This window comes from Camelus ferus, chromosome 5 (assembly GCF_009834535.1).
Source record: "Camelus ferus isolate YT-003-E chromosome 5, BCGSAC_Cfer_1.0, whole genome shotgun sequence".
Taxonomy (NCBI): domain Eukaryota; kingdom Metazoa; phylum Chordata; class Mammalia; order Artiodactyla; family Camelidae; genus Camelus; species Camelus ferus.
In genome coordinates, this window is record NC_045700.1 from 72288038 (window position 1) to 72311051 (window position 23014).

General features: G+C 32.7%; 1 non-coding gene across 1 annotated transcript; it reads right to left on the reverse strand.

Moving 5' to 3' along the window:
- Positions 1-347: 347 nt before the first annotated feature.
- Positions 348-454, reverse strand: LOC116663944. The gene has a single exon (XR_004320299.1). It is a non-coding gene; the product is annotated as a U6 spliceosomal RNA (small nuclear RNA).
- Between the last annotated feature and the right edge of the window lie 22560 nt (positions 455-23014).

Consider the following 23014-nt stretch of genomic DNA (forward strand, 5'->3'; position numbering starts at 1 on the left):
TACAAATGATGGCATGACCAAGTAAATTGAGATCAGAGTTAGAGACAGGTGTGTGGTTGGAGACACAGGCGAGGTAGGTCTCTGGAACTGAAACATGCTCATACTCCATTAGGAACCTGTAGAAACCTTGACTTTTTGTTTTCAATTTTACTGAGAAATAATTGGCATACATCACTGTATAAGTTTAAGGTGTACAGCATGATGGTTTGATTTACAGATATTGTGAAATGATTGCCACAGTAGGTTTAGTTAACATCCATCAATCTCATACAGACACAGTAAAAAGAAAAGAAGAAAAAAGGTCTCCTTGTGATGAAAACTCTTAGGATCTGCTCTCATCGCAACTTAAAAATATGCCAGGCTCCAGGAATTTGTGTCTCCTCTTTGCACAGGGGCCGTGCTAATCTTTCCTGTATTGTTCCAGCTTTAGTATATGTGCTGCCAAAGCAAGCACTGCCATAAATTCTTGACAGGACCTTCATTGTGGACTAAGAGGGAAATCTAATGTAGGATAATTTTTTTTCTAGCCTTAGAAGCTACATCCTCCTATATATTGAGAAGTTTTCCTTCCTAATGTTGCAGTCGATATCTGTATTCCTACTTGCAGCTTTAAGACATTTCACATTGCGAGCAAAATCCAAAACTTTAGTTATTTGCAAAAAAAAAATTACTACTTATTTTCCACTTTTTCACCATAAGCAATGTATTAATTTAATCCCATCTGTATATATTAAGCACACATATTATTCAGTATTTTTATGAAGTATAAATTTCACTAAATAAGGACATACCAGAGTTCTTATTGTAGTACTGTCTACTGTAGCAAAATATTAGAAACCATGTACATTTATAGAAATAAGAATTGGTTTAATAATTCTGTATAACTGTAGAAAGCAACATTATGTGCTCAGTAAAGTTACATGTCAGAAGGAATCTATATTTCTCTGAAGAAAATATGTTTAAAATACATTAAGTTGAAAATCAGATTAAAAACAATATAATTCAATTTTTATGAATAATTAGTATATACATCTGTATGTGTATGTATATACATATAGAAAAAGAACTCTGTGTTACATTTTAATATGTTCTTTCCCCCGATGATCATGCATTATATTTAATTCAAAGTGAAAGGTAAGGTTAAAAAGCTAAATTTAGTTTAGTTTTTTGTTTTTGTTTTTGTTTTTTATTAGCCTAGACCTCTTTGAGCACCAGATTAATTTACACGTTTTTGATATCATCATGTGTATGCCTTGGTATCTTAAAGTTAACATGGCTCATGCCACGTACAGTAAATCTGCCCCCTTCAAGTGCCTCCAACTTAGTAAACAATAACTCCACTCCTTCCACGTAAGTCAACTAAAGGTCAGTTTTGCACCTTGAACACCCACAGCCCACCTCCACCCCTCATCCACTTTATAACCAAGTTCTGTTTCCAGCACAGATGCCCAGACAGACTGTGAATAGGTCTGAGCGTCTCCATCTGAAATGTTACCGCAAATCAGTCCCCGGCTCCCACCATCTCTTGCCTGGCCCACTGCGACATCTTTGTGCCCTCACGACCTTCTCTCCCTTTACTAGTCAGGGATAGCCTTTGAAGACAGCATTCACTTCTTAGTGCCAGGGTAAGCTCAGTATCTCATCATGATTTACAGAGGCCTGTCCCTGCTTTACCCCAGCCTCATCTGGTACCTTGTTCTCTTTTGTTCACAGTTCTCTGGCCGCGCTAATTTCCTCTCTCTCCTCGGAGCACTTCTCACCAGCAATTTCTCACCTTAGGTCCTTTGTAGAAGCTTTGCTCTATTCTTAGAAAGCTTTTATTTACTTTTCATGTTTAATTCAGATCCCCTTTTCAGATGTTAGTTTATAACTACTCTTCTTTTTTTTTAATCACAGTATCAGTACTTGAATTGTTATGTTTATTGTCTGTTACTCCCACTAGAATGAATGATTCTTGAGGTCAAGGACTTAATTGGTGTCCGCTGCTCTATCCCTAATGCTTTGCACAATTCCCTGGCACATGGTAGAAGCTCAATACCTAAGTGTCTTTTGAACAGATCACTACAAGAATAGATGTATAATTTCATTATTAAATTACTCAAAAATTGGCTATTCTTAGGCTATGATATAGTTGACTTTTTCTAGATTTCTTTTTCTGTATTTGGCTAAATAAATAGTTAGAAATAAAGTAATATTTTCTTTACCTTTTTATTCTATAGAAAAGTGATAAAATAATTTTATATTCAGATTGACAGCAAAAATTAATAGGGATTTTAATAAAAGTACAATGTTAACAGCTCACAACCTTTGAATTATGAAGCATGCTGGGCTACATGATATTTCATTGTGATCCATAGAAATTTAGAGATATTAAACTACCTGCAGGCATACTCCCTATTATTCTCTGAATGTTATAGGGATGTATTGAGACAAGTTAAAATTGAATGTGCTACAGAGCTCAGACAAAACCTATTCTCTAGTTCAGGAGAATTGGAATTAAATTTTGATCATGGTATATCCATTAGATGTGAGCAAAATTATATTAGTTATTTAAAAGGTGGGGTTATATATAATAGGATAAATAACATTTGAATTATGTAAATGAATGTTGAGGTTGTAATGATCCATTTGATAATAGAAAATACTAAGAACTTTATGTAGAAATTCAACTGCCAACAAATTTAAAGTTCATTCTTTCAAATTTGCAAGTTCTGATGGCACGTAATTTAAGTCTGTATTTCACTGGATATCACACCATACAGTTTTAACATTCCTTACATGTTTATTAGTAGACTTTTAAAATATGTGTAAATACATACTACAGACATTATATATGACTTTTAGTTATCAATGCTAAGTAAATTATTGCATATGATAATATGTTTTTTAAACTCCATTTACCTTGTTGAGAACCTATTTGCACATCAAAGCAACATGGTATTTGGAGTTAAAAAGTTATGGTTTTGTTATATACATAACTTTAGATCATGACATTTTCTTACAGCATCATTTCAAAGCCATTTTCCTACATAATTTAATTTTTCATCCTATGTTTGTTTCATTATTTATATCAACATTTCTCTTTACAAAGACATTGAGGGTGAGCCCCACCCTTTTTCTTAGAAGTTATTCTTCACTGAATATCCTTGAGACTTCCTGATCAGTTATCTAGAGCAGTTGTTTCCTAAACTGTAGCATGTGTTACAACCACCTGTTAGGCAATGTGATTATGGAGGCAGAGGTTGGAATGATGTAGCAACAAATCAAGGACTCCTGGCAGCCACCAGCAGCTGGAATGGATTCTCCCTTAGTGCTGCTGGAGGAGGCAAACACAGCCCTATGACACCTTGATTTCAGCCCAGTGATAATGATGTAGGGCTTCTGTGCTCTGGAACTATGAGAACATAAATTTCTGTTGTTTTTAAGCCACAAAGTTTGTGGTCATTTGTTAACAGTAGCTATACAAAACAAGTGTACTTTCCAATCCAGAAATTTCACTTGCTAATATCCTAAAATATTTCAGCCATGTTTCAAGAATATTAAGTACAATTTTCAGAAAGTGATTCTTTTTTTTTTAAGTTGAGTATTTTGGGTTTAAAACAAGAAGTATACAGAAAAATGACAAAATCTTTTTCAGTTACCTCTTAAAGCTTAAAAGGCACAGTCATTTCAAAGTGAATTGTTTTGAGACTAATGGAATTCACTGTAAAAATACTTTTAAAAGGAAGATAGTATGACTCTTTTAGTCACCTCCAAATGACTTCCTAACCATCATAATTTTTGTGAGACAATTTAATCTTAATTAGGATATTCCTATGGTCAAGATTATAGAATGCTCTGAAAAAAATGAAGAGGTTTATAACATAGACAAATCAGCTGTAATGATCTTTTGATAATTCACAACACATTAAAAGAAGAAATGATCAAAGACAAATAAAATTGATAATTACAGATTTACACAAGCATGTGACCAAGTTAGAGAAAGCAATATATGATGACTTTAAAAATATTATCTTTCTGTAAAATAATATTCTAGAGGATATATATTTGGCCTTGACTTTGCATGCATCTTAGACTCAATTTATTTGTTTCATTTTTTTGGTAAAACTTTTTACCTAAAATAATCATATATTCACAGGAATACATAAAGAAATTTACTGGCGCAAAATCCAGTGCACCCTTCACCCAGCCTCCCCCAGTGTTAATATCTTGTATAACTGCGTGTAATATCAAACCCAGGAAATTAACATTTGTTCAGTCCTTTGAGATTAGATGGATTTTGCCAGTTATACATGCAGTCATGTGTGTGTATGTGTGTGTATCTATGTGTGTATAGTCTAGGTAGTTTTATCACATGTAGCTTTGCATAATCACAATCGTGGTACTTAACTATCACTGCAAGGTTCCCTCATGCTTCCCTTTAGTAGCTTAACTCATCCTCTCCTCCCTTTTCCTTGATCCATGTTAACTATTAATACGTTCTCTGTGTCTACACTTGTGTTATTTCATGAGTGTTATACGAATAAAATCATGCAGCATGCATCTTTATGACATTGGCTTCTTTTACTACGCGTAATTTTCTCGAGGTGCATCCAAGTTGTCGCGTTTGTCAATAGTCTGTTCCTTTTTATTGCTGATTGGTATCCATGGTATGGATATATCACAGTTTGTTTAGCCATTAGTCATTGAAGGACATTTGAGTAGTTTCCAGTTTTCAGCTATTATTATTAAAGCTGCTATGAACATTTGTGTGCAAGTTTTTGCATGAAAATAAGTTTTCATTTCGCTGGGACATATGCTCAAGAGTGTAATTGTTGGGTGATATGGTAAGTTCCATTGCTAATTTCAAAAGGAGCTACAAAACTGTTTTCCGGAGTAACTGTATCATTTTATATTCCCATCAGCAGTGTATGAAGTGATCTAGTTTCTCCAAACACTAGCCAATGTATGGTTTTATCACTTTTTAATTTTAGCCATTCTGATAGGTATACAGTGATGTCTCATTGTAGTTTTAACTTGCATTTTCTGATGACTAATAATGTTGAGCATCTTTTTATGTGCTTATTTGCACATCATGTATATATCCTTTTTGGTAAAATGTCTTGCATGTCTCTTATACAATTTCTAGTTGGATTGCTTGTTTTTTAATGTTGAATTTTGAGAGTTTTTAAAAATACATTTTAGATACTAGTTCTTTATTGGCTATGGATTTGCAAATATTTTCTCCCAGTTTTTAATTTACTTTTGTATGCTCTTAACAGAGTCTTTCACAGAGCAGCAGGTTTCAATTTTGATGAGGTCTGATTTATCAGGTTTTCTTCTTTTGGATTGTGCTTTTGGTGTCAACTTGAGGAACTCTTTGTTTAATAGTTCTAGGTCCTGAATATTTTCTGCTATTATTTTTTTTAAGATTTTTATGGTTTAATGTTTTACCTTGAGTCAGTTGTTGCAAAAAGTATAAAGTTTAGGTTGAGGTTCCTGTTTTTGCCTTTGTTTGTCCAATTGTTTCAGCACTATTTATTGAAAAACCTATCCCACCTTTATTGTATTGCTTTTGGGCGTTTGCCAAAAATTAATTGGGCACATTTGTGTGGATCTGAGTTTTCCGTTCTGTTTCATTGATATGTGTGTTTATCACTCTACCATTACCACTCTGTCTTGATTACTATGGCTAGATTATATGTCTTGACCTTGGGGAAAATAATTCCTACCTCTTTATTCTTTTCAAACTTGTTTTGGATATTCTAGAGCCTTTCAGTTTCCATAAATATTTTAGAATAAGCTTGTCTATGTTTATAAAAACCTTGCTAAGATTTAGATGGAAATTTCACTTAACCTATATATCAATTTATGGAAAATTGATAAATTTTATTATGTTGAATCTTTTAATCCATGAATATGATATTTCTCTCTAAAGTATTTTTCTTTCATTAGCATTTTCATAATCTTCATTATACAGATCTTATATATGTTTTGTTAGATTTATGCTTAAGTTTTAAATTTTCTTTGGAGCAATTGTAAATTGGACTGCATTTTTGATTTTGCTTTCTGTGAACTTTCTGCACTCAGTTATTAGTTCTAGGAAGTTTTTGAAATTCTCTCTCTTTCTTTTGTTTTCTTTCTTTCGTCTTTCATTTAGATTCCTTGATATTTCTCTGTAGACAATCCTGGTATCTCCAAATACAGATTTATTTCTTCTTTCCCATTTTATACAGGAAATTTCATTGCAATGACTAGAACTATCAACAATTTATTGAATAAGAATGGTGAGAATGAAATTTTTTTTCTTGTTCCCAATATTAGAGGAAGAATGTTCAGTCTTTCACCTTTGAGTATGATGTGAACTGTAGGTTTTACTGTGAGTGCTTTGTATGAGGTTAATGAATTGCACCCTCCCTCATTTTTAATTGAAGTATAATTGACTTACAATAATATATTAGTTTCAGATGTACAACATAATTATTCTATATTTTTATTGGTTATACTCCATATAAAATTATTATAAAATATTGGCTCTATGGGAAGGGCGAATTTATTCTTATGGTACTGACAGTTTTTATCATGAACGGGTATCGAATTTTGTCAAATGCTTTATTCTGCCTCAGTTGATTTTCTTTTCCTTTAGCTTGTTGATATGATGTCTTGCATTTATTGATTTTTAAATAGTGAACCAGTCTTTAATAACTGGAGTAAACTCCATTTGGTTTTGATGTGTAATTCTTTGTATACATTGTTGGATTTGGTTTGCTAATATTTTGTTGAGGATTTTTGGCATCAAAATTTGAGAGAAACTGCTCTGGTTTTTGTAAAGGATAATACTGGACTCATAAAGTGAGTTTGGAAGTATTTCTTCCTTTTCTTATCTTATGGAAAAGATTGTGTAAAATTGGTGTTAATTTTTCTTTGAATATTTGCTAAAAACCTCCAGTGAACCATCTGGGTTGGGCTGAAGATACTGTGTGTGTGTGTGTGTATGAGAGAGAGAGAGAGATTTTTAACCACAAATTTAATTTATTTAATAATTGTGGAGCTATTCAGGTTATTTATTTCATCTTGGCTGAGATATGATAGTTTGTAGTTTTTGAGGAATTGGTCCATTTCTTCTACGTTTTTGAATTTTTGAGAGTAAAGCTGTAGTATTCTGTTATTATCCTTTGGTGCTGCACAACCTCTTGTGATAGCCCCTATTTCATTTGATATTGTTGATTTGTGTTTTATCTCTTTTTATCTTTGTCAATCTTGCTGTAGGATTACCAGTTTTATTGCATTTTTTGAAGAACCAGGTTTTATTTTATTAATTTCTTTGTTGTTTTCCTGTTTTCAATTTCATTGATTTCTATTCTTACATTTATTGTCTATTTTTTCTACTTTCTTTGGATTTATTTTGCTTTTCTTTTTTTATTTCTTCAGGTAGAAAGTTAAATTATTGACTTGAAACATTTCCTTGTCTCTAGTGTAAGCATTTAGTGCTGTAAACTTCCCTCTAAGTACTGCTTTAGCTATATCCTAAAATTTACATGTTGTATTTTCACTTTCATTTAAATCTGTATATTTTATGGGTATTTTCTCTTTGACCATTGGATTACTTAAGCATGTATTTTTGCAAATGACTTGAAGAGTTTCCTGTTATTATTATTAACTTATAGTTTGAATCCATTATAGTCAGAGAAATACTGTATGATATCAAGTCTTCAAATTTGTTAACATTTGTTTTTGTCCCAGGATATGCTCTACCTTGGCGAATTTTCCTTCAGCACCTGAAAGTAATGTGTATTATGCTGTTACTAGGTGGAGAATTCTGTATATGTCGATTAGACTCTGTTGGTTCATGTTGTTCAATTCCATATTTTTGCTGATTTTCTGGCATCAATTGTTGGAAACCAAGTGGCGTTCACTAACTTGTAAAGTAAGGTTATAATTCTGACTTTCCTCATAGAGGTATGATAAATCATCAATAGAATGGTTTTAAAAATTGTTACAATTAAAATGTTTATATAAAATATTTATGTTAAACATTGAAATTCACCTATAAATTATTTAACTTCTGAGAGAGGAAAAAAAAACTTTACATTTTTGTAGCTTTTTGTATCTTTTGGCAGTTTGAAAAAAGTGAAATGTTGTTGGAGGCCTCTAGTCTGAATTTTTCAGTTCGAAGGCATCAATAAATTCATTACAATGTAAAATGAAAGCAAAAACTATGAATCGAAAAATGTTAATTTTAGCTATGGGTTATTTGTAGTCCTATTTTGTGCCAAGGAGAACAACTCCAAATGCATTATGGACCCAGGCTTATTAATGATCACCTTATTTGCTGAAATGAGAACAGGTGGGAAGCATTCTTTGTTTCATTTTACGGATAGATTGACTTAGATCCATAGGATATAATTAAGTGGGCAATTGTTAGAATTTAAAAGGAATTGGTAAATCTTACAACTTTCAATGCCTTCCCTATAATTAATTTTTACAAACTAATGGTGAATTACAAACATGAAGAAAATAGAAAAAATGTCGAACAGGGTAAGGAAATGGAATACTGAATTATTCAATCTAGTGTTCAGCCACTAAATCCTGCTCCACTCCTATGATTCCAGTTTAGTGATATTCAGTATTGGAACCTAATGTAAGGCTTTAAGAGCACTTTGTTTTCATGAAATGAAGTCTTAGGAGTTACTATATACACTGACTAGCTTGTTGATTTTCTTGTACTGTATTTTTAAGCAAAATATTTTTCCAACTTATAAGCAAAGCAAAAGAACAACAAAAGCTAAGAAAGGAAACCAAATAAAAAGGCCGTTACCATGGAATCTTCAACATTAGGCTTGAAAAAGAAAGAAGGTTTTCAATTCTGTCAAAAAAAAAAAAAACTTGATAGAGAAGCCGTTGCTATACACATTACTTTATAAATCTGCCATTAGAACTGTAAACACAGGTTTAACAGTGGATTTTGTACTTTTACAGCTGCTCTTTGATAATGGAAGAGAAAAATTAATCCTTTATAACCCCTAATTATCTGGTTATAGCTTATTAAAGATATCAATTCAAGCTATTTTAATGCCTGTATATTAAATTGTCCTTGAGAAAAGTATAGTTTTTATTTAAAATAAACCTATTGAAAAATACCTTTATAAGACAAATAATGATGCAGTTCATAATTAAAGCAAATATTAGTCTTTCAGGAAATATAAACAACCATTTTTAGGAGTTTGGATATATATTTTTTTTAATAGTGATAAAGATGAAAATAAATTTATATTACCAGCTTTATGAGCTCAGGAATCTAGATGAAGATTACAACTGAGTAAATCCTTTGTTATCAGCATTCTTGGTTAACATTTCAACTGTGTATATGAGATTTCCTTTGGATAATTTCTATTATAAGTTGATAATCATAAGTACACTAATTAATAAGGATTGAATTCTACTTCTTCTGGGGAATGAGTCATGCTTAATATTATTTGAGTTTATTATAGTTTATATTTTGAAAGCTCATAGCTCTTCAACTATGCAACCTTGGCAGAAAGGCAAATATGAAAGGCCAGAAGTGAGGAGAGTATGAACCCTTGCCATCAGCCTGGTGATAAAGGTGTAGTTTATGCTTCCTTCTGGTTCCAAGTGTTTGGGTTGCAGTGTCTTTGGAATACCGTGATCAGAAGGAGCTACAGGAAGAATCAATTGTGAAGTTTAGAGTTTAGCTACAATAGAAAAGAAGACTTATTTTCTTGACAAATCCTTGTTAACTAAGTTATTCTCAAAAGTCTCTGTGACTTTATCACAGAGAGGAAAAACACCTCAAAATTTCAGTATTATAATAAAATATTTTTTACAGTCTTTCTGAGGAGAAATTTGAAGTGCCAGAGAGGGAGTCAACTGCCTTTTGTTTCTCAGTGAGTGAGCACTCTGCTGTCTCTTTCTGTTTCTCTACTCATTTCTCTCTCTCTATCTCTTCTCCCTTCTTCTCCTCTCCTTCCCTTCTCTCTCTCTGTCATTTTCTTTCCAACAGAGTGAAAGCTCATGGTATCTCGTAAGTGATGAGATGGGAAGGAGGAAAGAATAAAATTAATTGAAATCCTAGTAAGTATTATTTACTGTGGGATTTGATTGACTCCTTCCGGTAACTACAAATATTCCCTTTTTTACAAATAGGAAATTGAGACAAAGAGAGGTTTGTTGGGATACGAATGGAACTTGCTTCCCTTGCTTCAGTTCTCTGAGCTTTAAGTGCAACCACATACAAAGTATATCATCTTGGTTAGAAGCCAATTCTGTCAAAATGTTACTGAATCAGCTTTGAAAAACTTTGGAGCCCTGTTTTCTGTGGAAAAATGATGTTCAAAACACACAGTATTACGTTGTTTTCTGCAATGCAGATGCTAAAAGGTGTGAAGAGTTCTTATTTTCCCTAAAGGATCACAAAGTCAAACTCTACATGATGTTGATTTTGCAGGTACTGCTGTGGTTTCCCCGAGCAACAGAACCTGCAAATGAAGTGTAATGACTCTGTGCTGGAAAAGAATGCCATCTTTTCATGTTTTCTATTCATACAAGGCCCTGAATTTAGGGGCAAATTATGTTCTGTGAGTTCTTTTGCAAATACATTGGCTTGGTATATGGAATTCCATTCTTCATTTAAACAACACAAGAAGTGTTGGTTCAGCTCCCTATATAATAAGCCAGCACCTTATATAAGCCAGAAAGCAGCAGGACCACAGAACTAACAGTGTTCTTTGGAAGTACTGATTTAAATTCAGTTTCTAGTAGAAAGTATGTGTCTTTTACTTTGAGAACAAAGGGGAAATTCTGACTCACTGACCAGTCTTCATATTCTGTTCCTTCTCCGAGTCAGTTCCTCCAGTCTCCTTCTCTACCTTCCCAGATGCCCCCTGCATGACTTTATTTTCCACTGAAGTGAATGAATCTACATAGCTTCCACCTTGTTGTACCTCGAGTGGGCTTCACAGGTGGGTACACCATCTCTAGGTTGGGATTTCAGAAGGTGGTGGTGTCAGTACTGACAGAAGAGATGGTAGAATTCCATGAGTAGGCATAATTAAAGCCAAGCTTCTTTATTTCACTATCACAGGATCTCAGCAAGCAAAGAGAGGGTAGTGAGAAAATCAATAGTAGATATTAAAACTACTCATTTTAGGGCTTTCATACATGGGATACTAGTATTAAAATAAAATAGTGTTATTTAGGAAATTGTCAGTTTATACCATAGATTAACTCTGCCCTTTTCTTACACTTCGTATAAATGGAGTCATGCAATATGTAATATTTGTCTCATGTTCTTTTGGTTAACATCGTGCCAGTGAGATTTAGCCTTGCTTCTCTGTAGTTTGTTTATATTCATTGCTGCATAGCATTTCAAACATCCTTCTACATGTCTTTAGGTGAACATGAGTTGCACTTTTAATATCCATTTGATTATGCAAAAATATTTATTTTTTTTTACTGAGTGCTAGATCTTGTGCTAAGTTATGGGGTTCTGGGAGTGAACAAGCTGTCTTTCTCATGGCCTACCTGAGTTATCAGTGATGCTATTTCTCCACAGAGTCCGTTCTGCTCAGTTCATGAGGCTCAGTTTGTGAGGCCCAGTTAGTGAGGTAGTTCTGGCCCAGGCTGGTGAGGCTTGGACTCACCTGTTGGTAAGGTCTTTCCTAAGCCTAAATCTGCAGTGTCCTCTCTGATAAAACTTCCCTTAAATCCTCCAGAATTGGTCCAGACTCTATTTCTAATCTGCTACCATGGTTAACTGACCGCTATTGAGACACTTGCTGTCTTGCGCTACATCCATCTGGCGAGTCTTCTGTTAGTCTGCCTGTTTCCTCTCTCTGCTTTCAGCCCTTCTAATATCAATTAACTCTATCGTCTTAACTGTGGAATCAGGCCCTAATCATGACAAAAATGCCTTGCTGCATATCAAAGAAAGCTACCGTCCTTACTTCAGCTCCTGGACACCACCTTCTGAATTAGACCTTTTTGAATATCACTGGCAGACTAAAGTGCGAAAAAGTATGCCCAGCTTTGAATGTGGCAAATTGGACAGTTGACCAGAAACTCAGAGCTATCAGTTTCAGTTTGGTTAGTTTTCCATATTTCCCTTCCACTTTTTTCCTCTGCTCGCTTATCTTGCCCACTGAATCGCCAGGGCTCCTGAAGATCAAGCTCCCATGGAAGTTAGGACCTGTCCAAAGGTGGACTGAGCCACCTTGGGAAAACTTTTTTTTCCTATCACTGGAGGTGTTTAGGTACAGATTGGATATTTTCCTGAGTGAATGCTGTAAAAAAAATCAGATGTGTGATTTACCCTAGGAAATGTCGAGTATAGAGTACTCACTAAGCGACTTAGCAGCTCTGATTCTCCAAAAATGGCTTAAATTTCTAGATGTTTTTCATCTGTAAAACCAGAGTATTAATAACTCTCAAAGTACTTATGCCATACAGACAAATTGAGATATGTGGGAACCTACTATAAAAATTAGTTATTATTATCTCTTTTTTCCTATTTCTTTTGTTTTCATTCTGTCAGTTGGTCAGGATCAAGGTATGTCATGGTTGCAGACAAGAGAAGTGGGTTTGACCGCAGTCGCCTCACAAAGACTCCTCTGCTACTCTTTGCAACCTAGTGGTTTGCATTTCTATTAATTGATTTGTTTCACTTGTCAGAAGACAACATGTTAGCACTTAAGAGCCCACAGTTCATTAGAGAAAATTCTGATCCTGGAAGAACAAGCTTATTCACTCGGGAACTTCCAGTGTTTTTCTCTGATACTAGTGTCCTGTTCTGTACGAGGATGTAAAGTCATGCAGAGGATTTGGATTATCCATAAATTTGAGGTACTGTCTTTGGGGATAATGATTTGTCCTTGGCATCTTTTGCTTCCATTATCATGACACCTTACATTTGGATATCTGGGAGATTGTTGGTCTTATAAACTCAGAAAGGCAGGTGGGATCTAGCAATTTTGTTTATGGGAAAAGTAAAGCAAGGTAATGACTGAATCAGCCTACCTGGAGGGACCACAGATATTTAGGGGAGTGGTAGAAAGGATATGAACTAGCAAAAGACTGGAATATAAGGAAAATTAGAGCAGCATTTTTTAAGTAAAGAACGGTAATTTCACGCATGTTCATGCCATGTTTTAGAGAACCTAAGATATCATCAATTGTAAGATGAACATTATGTGACTCAAAGAAAAAAAAATGCTAGCTATGATGCAATGCCTTAATGCTAACAATATTTCTCTGAGCCCACACCCCTATTTCTTGAAATTCCTTTGATCTATTTTTGAGAAATTTAGCAATTTCTCCAGTTTTCAGTTAAATTGCTTGGTATGTCATAAGCAGCATTTATTTCTCAGTAACAAAACAACTCATCTGCATGTAGATCGTACCTTCCAATGGACTCATAGAGCAATTGGCTGATATTTTGTAGGAACAGTAAGCAATTGCATTTATTTCCGATGACATATGTTTGCTTCGCTAAAATCAATTTATACCTCACTGCTCTATTTTCATTTCTCTCTGCTTACAAATAAGTTTTTGTTTCAATGCTGAATTATAGTGTAATGTTTTTGAAGACATTTTGAATGGTAATTACAACTGGTGTGTGTGGTACCAACAAAACACCACTCAATTGCTATGATGAAAACATGAACAGTTATGGCCATGTTTGTTTATGCACAGGAAATGACCACTACCTACTTCATCATTACTGTTACCAGCCAGCAGTGATTTTAAGATGCTGTTGGTTATTACATGCAGACTGCTATCAAAGATGTTAAAATGTGATAAACATGTATATCTTAGACATGATGGAATAAGATACCTGTTTTAATAAGATAACCTGTTTTGATGAAACAGGTTCTGTCATCCCAAAAAAGTTTGCAAATCATGTATTCACTACAGTTGTGCAAGTTTCTTTTAGTGTCACACTTCACAGAGACTTTAATATGCTAATAAGGATTATGAATCTTCCAAGGAAGCAATGTTTGGCAAAATTAATTGCCCATAAATATTCCTCTGAATCTCATCTTTTTGGACCACCTATTTGAAGAAAACATTTTAGAAAATGCCAGCATAGAGAGACTAAAAATAAGAGTGGAAAGAATTTCAGGGTAGGAATTTTCAACAATGATGGGTTGCCAAGAAGTCAAGGAGAGTAAAGACCTAAAAATAGGCCATTGGTTTGTTAAGAAGTCATTGTTGAGTTTTTGGAGGGTATAGTTGGAATAGGACAGTGTGGATTAAAGACAAATCATATGCAGCTGAAGGAAAAGGTGAAGTAGAGTTAATTAGTATAAATAACACAGAGTAGAGTTCATAATAAGAATTCTGTTTTGCTTTTCTTTTTTTTTCTTTTAGTGCAGCCCCACTAATCACAGTAGACTTTTTCTCCCACTATATTTGACAACAGGTTAGTCTTAGTTTTTAGAAGCATTGTGAATAGGAATTGACAGTGAATAGAATTTTCAGAGGAAATTTTGAGTGGTAGAATTAGGTATTATTAACTAAATCTCTTGGAACTCAGAAGGTTTCAGGACATAATCCTTTTTTTAAAAAAAGCAAGAGGTAAACTAGGGGGAGGTTGAGGAAGAAAGAAGACAGGGTAGGGGTTCTGTGAGCCTAAGAAAAGTGAAGGTTTGTCTTTAGGAATCCAACCTGAAGAATCAACAAGGAATGAATAAAACACTAACTGAGAAGCACTAAGGGCCCAGATGAAACTTAATTGCACAAATTTATAATAACCATGTCTCCATAGTGACTTCAGAAGAAAGCCATATTGACAAGAAACATGACTTTATATTCAGTGGTACTCAATATGCTCTAGGTCCACAAACTCATGTCAAAAATGTTTATTAAATATCTATGTGCAACAATATATAGGCTGAGTTGAAAATTCATAATTGTTGGTCTCTACAGAATAATAATTTAACATGATACTACATTGTCATGGAACAGATATGTTGACTATATATTAAATATATATATTATATATACACATATATACATGTGTGTACACACACACACACACACACACACACACACACACACACAGTAACAGTAACAGTAACAGTAACAGTAAATATACCTTCTCCCATGGAATTAGGTTAATTGATGTAATCCAGTAAGGTTACTCTGGGAAAACACCTGTGAGTTGGAAAATGAAGCCTATTTCCTATTTTGTTGATTGAAGTTAGCTCCTGAAGTCATTCGGATCCTTTTGATTGCAGAACTGTAGCCACTAATAGCTCTGACCTGTGAAAGACAGTTAAAGTGAAGACTAAGTAGACAATGAGAATTTCTAAATGTTAATGAATATTTACTATGTTGTTGAGGATTTAAAAACATATTATTATAGGTCAGAAATTAAAACATGCACAGTGTGAGTTAATAATAAGACCCATACAAGTCTTTAAATGCCTAAAATTATTTCAAACCTTTTTGATAAAATTCTTTCTGAAACAGATTACATATTTTCTGTGCTTTTTAAAGAATACTGAGTATAATTTGTCACTTCTTGGTGGCTTTGAGTCAATAAATGAACTCTGTTGTATGTGACCAGTGTATCTGTGCTGAGGTCTACATGGGGGGATGTTTATTCCAACACTAAATGCATTAAAAGACCTCAGTCACCTCTAGGCCAGTCCTGATAATTTCCTGGCACTTCTAATTTGGCTCATCTAATCTGTGACTCACTGGAAAATAAAATTACTACTCTAGTTAGAATTTTAACCAAATAGTAGTGAATATTCTGAGAGAATCTGAAGTCTTTGCATGGAATATGTGCATTAGATTAGATAAGATTAGGTAAAAACCTATTCTCATTATGTGTATGACCTTTTTTAAAAATTCTTTTCTGGTTCAATGCCATAAAGTAGATAAATGAATTCAGTACATGAGAAATGCTAATTTACTGATAATTTGCACCTGCATTGTGTGCACTTGGTTAGTATGCTCACTCTCTAATCCCTCAAAAAGGCTGTAATGGTATAGTGAGTGAAGAGGGCACTGTGAGATTTGCAATGAGGAAAATTTTCACAAGTTTTCTAATTTGGGAAGTTGAAGGAAAAAGAACTGCAATATATATATATATACACACGCATACACATACATATATATATATATATATATTTGACAAAACTATCACCGGTGTTCATATCTTGTATCTGTATTTTATACCTACATTCTTTATAATTCAGGTATTCTCATCATTGGCTTTGAGTTGGCCAGCCAAGCTTTTTGTATATTAATATTGACTGGTTGTTGGTTAATAGCCTGCACTGCATACTTCCTGCCATAAAATGTTGCAAAGTGATCATGAAAAGTGCTTTGGTTTCGAGACTGGTGAATAAAAGAAATACCATTTCAATTTTCCCACAGGGAGATCTCTGTTGGTATTTTAATTTGTGTATGAAAATAAATGTACAAAAGGAGAAGAAAAATAAGGGATAAAAGTCTTAGGGAGCTTATTAATATTTAACATGAAGAAGAAATATTTCACCCATGATTCCTTCTAACATTATGAGGCATCAGGGAATAAATGAACCTTGTACACAATATTAAAATTTATACTCACATATACATGTATATGAATTAAAATATTTAAATAACATTTAATGGAAGTAGTATTTTTGATCCAATTATTAAACTTCAAGGAATTTATCTTAAGAAATAATAATGAAGACAAAGAACTGTTTGAAGTTTTAATCACAGCATAATTTGTAATACTAAAAAATGGAAAACCTAAATAATAGAGTAAAATGAAAAATTAAACACATCTGTGACATATTTAATTTTCATGGGAAAAATATCTAATGACAAGAGTAGAATGCTAAGAATTAATTTAATGTGAAAATACCTGGACATAAAACAGTATATATAGAATGGCCTCAGCTTTTTAAAACAACTTTAGAATAAATAAATAAATATAAATAAATGTGAAAATGAAGCAAATGTCAACAGATGTTTTCCCTGCATGGTAGAAATCTGAATAATATTTACTGTGATTTTATACTTCTGTTATGTTTTTCCCATTGTATCTTCATTATTATTGCTAAAATATCTTTTCCTAAAATTAGTTCTAAAAGAAGAAAAATTTATGCAAATATTAAAAATGTAGCATCTGAGAGATTTTGAAAAAAAGTATTTCACTTGAACTAAACTAGGAATAATAAAAAAAAAGATGATTTCAGTTTAGCATTGGTTTGATCAAAGAATACATACACTGAACAAAATTTATATGGAGAGCAGTTCAAAGAACACTAACCTTTGAATGTATTATGTGTGATCCTAATCTCTACTGTCTAAGTTCTTTCACTGAAACAAATTTATTTTCAGAGACATAAGTTTCAACTGAAACTAAATTAAACTAAAATTTTAAAAAAATAATTGAACTGAGCCATCATGAAAAGTTCAGCATGCAATTAAAAAATTGTCATATATCTCCTTAATATGCTTGCAGCAGAAATTAGAATGCATTGAAAATCTCAAAACATCGTGCCAAGGAGTCAGTTGGTATTTACTCCACCACAGTCTTGGTGTCACTGCAAGAATGTATTACCTTCTGAAAATAGTCCCCAAGATGTTTACCTTCTGTGTTTCTGCTTCACCTGCCCTAGCAACGCAGAGTCTCTCCTTTTTCTTTCATTGTGGCCGTGAGAGAAGTTCTAATCAGCCAGAAAGAATTAGTACTTATTATGGCAAATAATCTAATTGTGTAAATTCTAAATAAATGCTGTGTTTCAGGGTTTAGTAATGAGTCTCACTATAAATTAAGCAATAATCTATTATGATAAGTGAAATATTTTTGATTTGTCAACTAAAACACAAACTGGTTAATTGAATTTGTTAAAACAATATTGTAGAGGCTCAGAATTATATCAGGCTTCATCCATGGGCCTGAGATCCATGGATAAATTGACTTGTAGAAAACAGCTCTGTTCTGCATTCACAAATTTTCTTTTTAACATCTGGTCAGTCATCTTGCAAAGGTGTTACAGGTAGGAAGCGTCACTGAATCAGCAGAAATCTATGCTCAAACTAAAAATACCTTTTTAAATATTCATTTCTGCATTATTACGAGTTAGACATTCAGAGAAACCCTGTTAGGTATAGCAAAACTGAAATACTGAGATAAATTTAAAACAATTTTTTTATAAAAGTAGCCAATTTGGCAAAAAAAAAAAAAGGGAAAACTTCAAAGGTCAGAAATGATACATAAGTGTAAATCAACAGAATTAGTGGGCCATGACGCTTGACCCAGGACTATCTGCTATCATCGATAGCCCAACACTGGCTTTAAATAGGTCACGATCTAACCTGAGGATCAAGCAGTAGGTATCATGTCAGACCAGACACCTTGTCATAAAACTGAGCTCATCTAAGAATGGCAATTTCAGAGTGAACTAGGAGAAAACCCTCATTGAAAAGAGATAGTGAAGAAACATGCCTGTTTTAGCCTTAGTTCTGAGAAATAAGAATGCTCAGAGGAGACTTTTGATGAGATGGATATTTGGGGCTGGCTTAGCCTAAGACATTTTTATTACAGAATGAAAATGAATGTAACATGCCTGATAACTACAATAGTAGTATTAACATAAATGAGCTAGATGTAATAAATGCTGTATGATTCAATTTACATAAAGTTCAGTAGTAGGCAAAACTAAACCCAGTGCTTAAGGATGTATATTTAGAGGATTCAAGAAAAAAATTACCACAAATGTCAGGAGAGCAGTTGTCTTTAGAGAATAGGAAGGAGGTTATGAATGGGGAGAAATACATGGTGGGGAGGGAGGTGTTCTATGCTGCTATCAGTAAAACATATCTTGTTCTATGTGGGGATTCAAGCTTTATAATTGTTTATTATCTTTTATACACTTTTTATATGTGTATTATATTTTGTAGTAAAAATGGATTAATAAAGAGAATTAGTATACTAGATGACAGGTCAAAATTATTCAGACTACAACACCAGAGGGAAAACTCTGGAAAATATAAAAGAGAAATGAGGGAACTTAAAAGATAGAGTTAAAAGGTTTAGTGTATATGTACTCCAGCATCCCTTCAAAAGAGAATTTTGATGATCAGTGTTCAAAGAGATAATGTCTAAAAAATTTCCAGAATTATATTAAAGTTCTTAGATTCAGGAAGCCAAATGAATCCTAAGCTGTGTAATGAAAAGAAATCTACACCTAATCTTTTTGTAGTAAATATGTATGACACCAAGTATAAAGAAAAACTCTTTTAAAAGCAGCCAGAGAGAAAAGACAAATATTAACAAGGGAGTGAGATTGGTATTATTGACAACTGACTTTTCAACAGCATCAATGGAAATTAGAAACCAGTGGAGTAATACCTTCAAATACCAAGCGAAAAAATATTACAGTAGAGTTCTATACCCAGTGGAATAATATCTCAGGGATGAAAGCAAAATAAATATTATTTTTATTCAAAATATGAGATCAAGAGTATTTCTTTTAAAAAGATCTTCAGTTAGGAAATTTCAATAGTGGACTCGGGAGAAAAATAACCCCATAAGAAAATTTGACACAGGAAGGAATAGTGAGCAAAGAAAAGATAGATATGTAATGAAAATAATTGATTTTATTAAACAGTAATATTAATATCTACTGTGTGGAGTTACAGATCAAAGTCAGAAACTACAATGCTGGATAATAATTGCATATAAAATAAGAAGAGGTAATCCTGGGTTAGTGTTCTAAAGTTTTTGTTGTTTACCAGAAAAATAATAAAATGATTAGAGTTCATTAAGTAAAAATGTCAAGTGCAGATGTTAAAAGGTTAAAATGTGAAAACAATTAGAGGAAGACAAACAAAGCATATGATGTTTAAGTTATTAATGAGAAATAAGGGAAAGATGAAGTCTTAATCTAAAAGAAGCGAAAAAGAAAGAAATCCAGAAAAGGGCCAGAGTATATATGATAAATTAGGAGAGATAATTCCAAACAGAACACCAATCGCAATCAATATAAGTGGACAAAATATTCTAGTTAATAAATGAAGTTCGTCAGACTAAATAGAAAGAACAGAGTAAAACTTAGCCATATTCTGTTTATAAGAAACACACCTAAAATACCATAACACAGGGACGTAGAATGTACAAAGAGGGAGGAGAACTATACCACGTACATAGTGGCCAAAAAAAAATGTAGTATAGTTACATTAATATGAAACAATTTAGATTTTGAAGGGGGAGAGATATTGCTAAAGCTAATATTGATTAAATATTGATTAAAATTTGAATTAATGAGTTAAGATTATGCAGTTAATATTATAGTATCAAACATATAGAGAAAAGTTGAGAGAACAGGGTGAAATGACAAATACACCATCATGATGAGATTTTAACACATCCATGTCAGAAACTGATAGATCATGTTCATAAAAAATTAAGCTAATGATTAACCTAATGCTTATATTTAGAAAGCTTCCCTGACAAGCAATATATATCATTTTCAAGCATGTGGAGATTTTTAAAACAAATACTACACCATAAAGCAAATCTCAAAAAATTATAGGAAATCAATTTCTTATAAATCATTTTCACTGACCATAATTCAGTGAAGTTAGGAATCCAGTGAATATTTCTGAAAATATTGGGAAGTGTAGGAATATATTTTTGTTTAACTCATATATAGAAAAAAAAAGTCATAATGGAATCTAGAAAAAATATTTGGATTCTGCAACAATAAAAATACTACATATCAGAACTCATGAGATGCAGTTAAAGCAATACTTTATAAGAAATTCATAGCTTTTAATAGTCATATTAAAAAAGGCAATCTGAAAGTAAACTAAGCATCCAAATACAAAATGCAGCAGTATAATTTCAGAGAATATTTATGAAAGGAAAGAGTAAAGACAGGAACAGAAATTTATGAAATGAAATAAAAGATATAAAATACAAAATCAACAAAACCAAAGATGATTTGGATAGGAAAATGTAATTAACTCTCTCTGGGAAGACGGAATTTAAAAAGAGAGAAGAAATTTCAATATTATGAATAAAAAGGAGATATTAGTACAGATGCACAAGATACTAAAAAGTGAGGGGAGTACCGTGGAAAACTTTATAATACATTTGGAACATAGATGAAATAGATACATTTCTAGAATAATAAAAATCAAAATTGATTCAAGGATAAATGGAAAACATAATTGTCTATGACTATTAATGTTTTCTATTTGGAGATCAAATATCTTCTTATATAGAATTCATCAATCCCAGATAGTTTTACCTGTAAGCTACTGGAGCAATCAAAATTACATTATTTTTATCTTATACAAACTAATATTATATGCCTAGTATAACCTTAATATTAGAACCAGAAATGAGTTGTACAAGGAAAGAAAATTATCAGTCTATATTACTCTTGAACGTGGATGGTAAAATTCTAAACAATGTATTTAAAAATGAATATGGGCATGATTAAAACATGAATTTTGGGTTTATTTCAGAAATGTGTTAGTTCAACATTAGAAAATCTATTACTGAATTCACAAAATTAGCAGACTAGAGAAAAATGAACATTTTATTAAATGTAGAAATAACATTCAATTAAGTTAAATATTTTATGATAAAATTCATAGAAAATTAAAAATAAAAGAATTTCTTAACCTGGTAATGATATCTACAAAAAATCTAGAATAAATATCACACTATGAAATAAGCATTAAAAGCATTCTCTTTGAAAAGAGTAACGAGACAAGATGACTACTATCACATTGTACTTGAGATCCATTCAACATTGTTCTTGAGATCATAGTTTGTACAAGACAAAAAAAAAGAAACTGTAAGGATTGATAAGGAAGAAACAAAACTTTCATTCATTTATTCACACACGAGATGCTTGTCCACACTGGAAACCCTAAAGAATCCACAGACAATCAGTGTTAATAAATTTAATAAATTCTTGCAAATCAATTACATTCTTATATGTTATAAACAAACTCAAGTTCCAGAAAATTTTTCATCAAACTTGACAAGCCGATTCTAAAAGTCACATGAATGAGCAAAGTGCCAAGACTTCTAAGACACTCTTGCAGATGAGACAGGTTCCCTTAGCTAATGTCAAAAATGACTAGTACAGTAATTTAACAGTTTGATATTGGCACAGGAATAGTTGATTCAACCAGTAAGATAGTATAGGGAGCCCAGAAACAGAGACATGTATCTATGGATACCTGATACCTGGCATAACTGGCATTTGAAGTCACTGGGGAAAGGACAGTCTGATCAGTACGTGGTGTTGGGACAAATGGTTTTCTTTTTGGTTAAAAGAAAAACAAACAATTGCTTCAACAAACCATAGCAAAATAAGTGAACGCACAAATAAATTTGAGGTGGATCAAGAGTTAAATATCAAAGGCGTAACTTCAGAATACATAGCAGAAAATATAAGAGACTGTTTTATGAGCTCAGGTTATGGAAGAATTCCTTGAAGTAAAAGAAGGATAAACTTTAAAAGAAAGACTGATAAACCTGACTACAATAAAACTTCATCAAAAGAAAATATAAAGAAAGGGAAAGGTCAAGGCACAAATTGAGAAAAGATCTTTGTAATACATGCAACCTATAAAGGACTGGTGTCCACTAATAATATATAACAGACTCCTGTGAGCCATTAAGATCAAAGCAAACAACATAGTAGAAAAGTGGGCAAAAATAATGAACAAGAAATTCACTGAAGAGTAATGCTGACTGGCAACAAGTAGGTGAAAAGGAATTTAGCCTAATGATAAGAAGAATGCAAATTAAAACCTAAATGAGGTACCATTTCCCAGCAGTCAGACTGCCAAAAATTAAAAGTATAATGTGGAGCATATATATGCTGTATCTTCTTTATCCGATCATCTATTGATGTGCATTTAGGATGCTTCCATATCTCGGCAAGTATAAAGAATGTTGCTGTTAACAATGGGGTGTATGTATCTTTTTGAATTAATTCTTATTTTGTGGTTGGCTTTATTCCTTTGATAACTATGAAAGTTT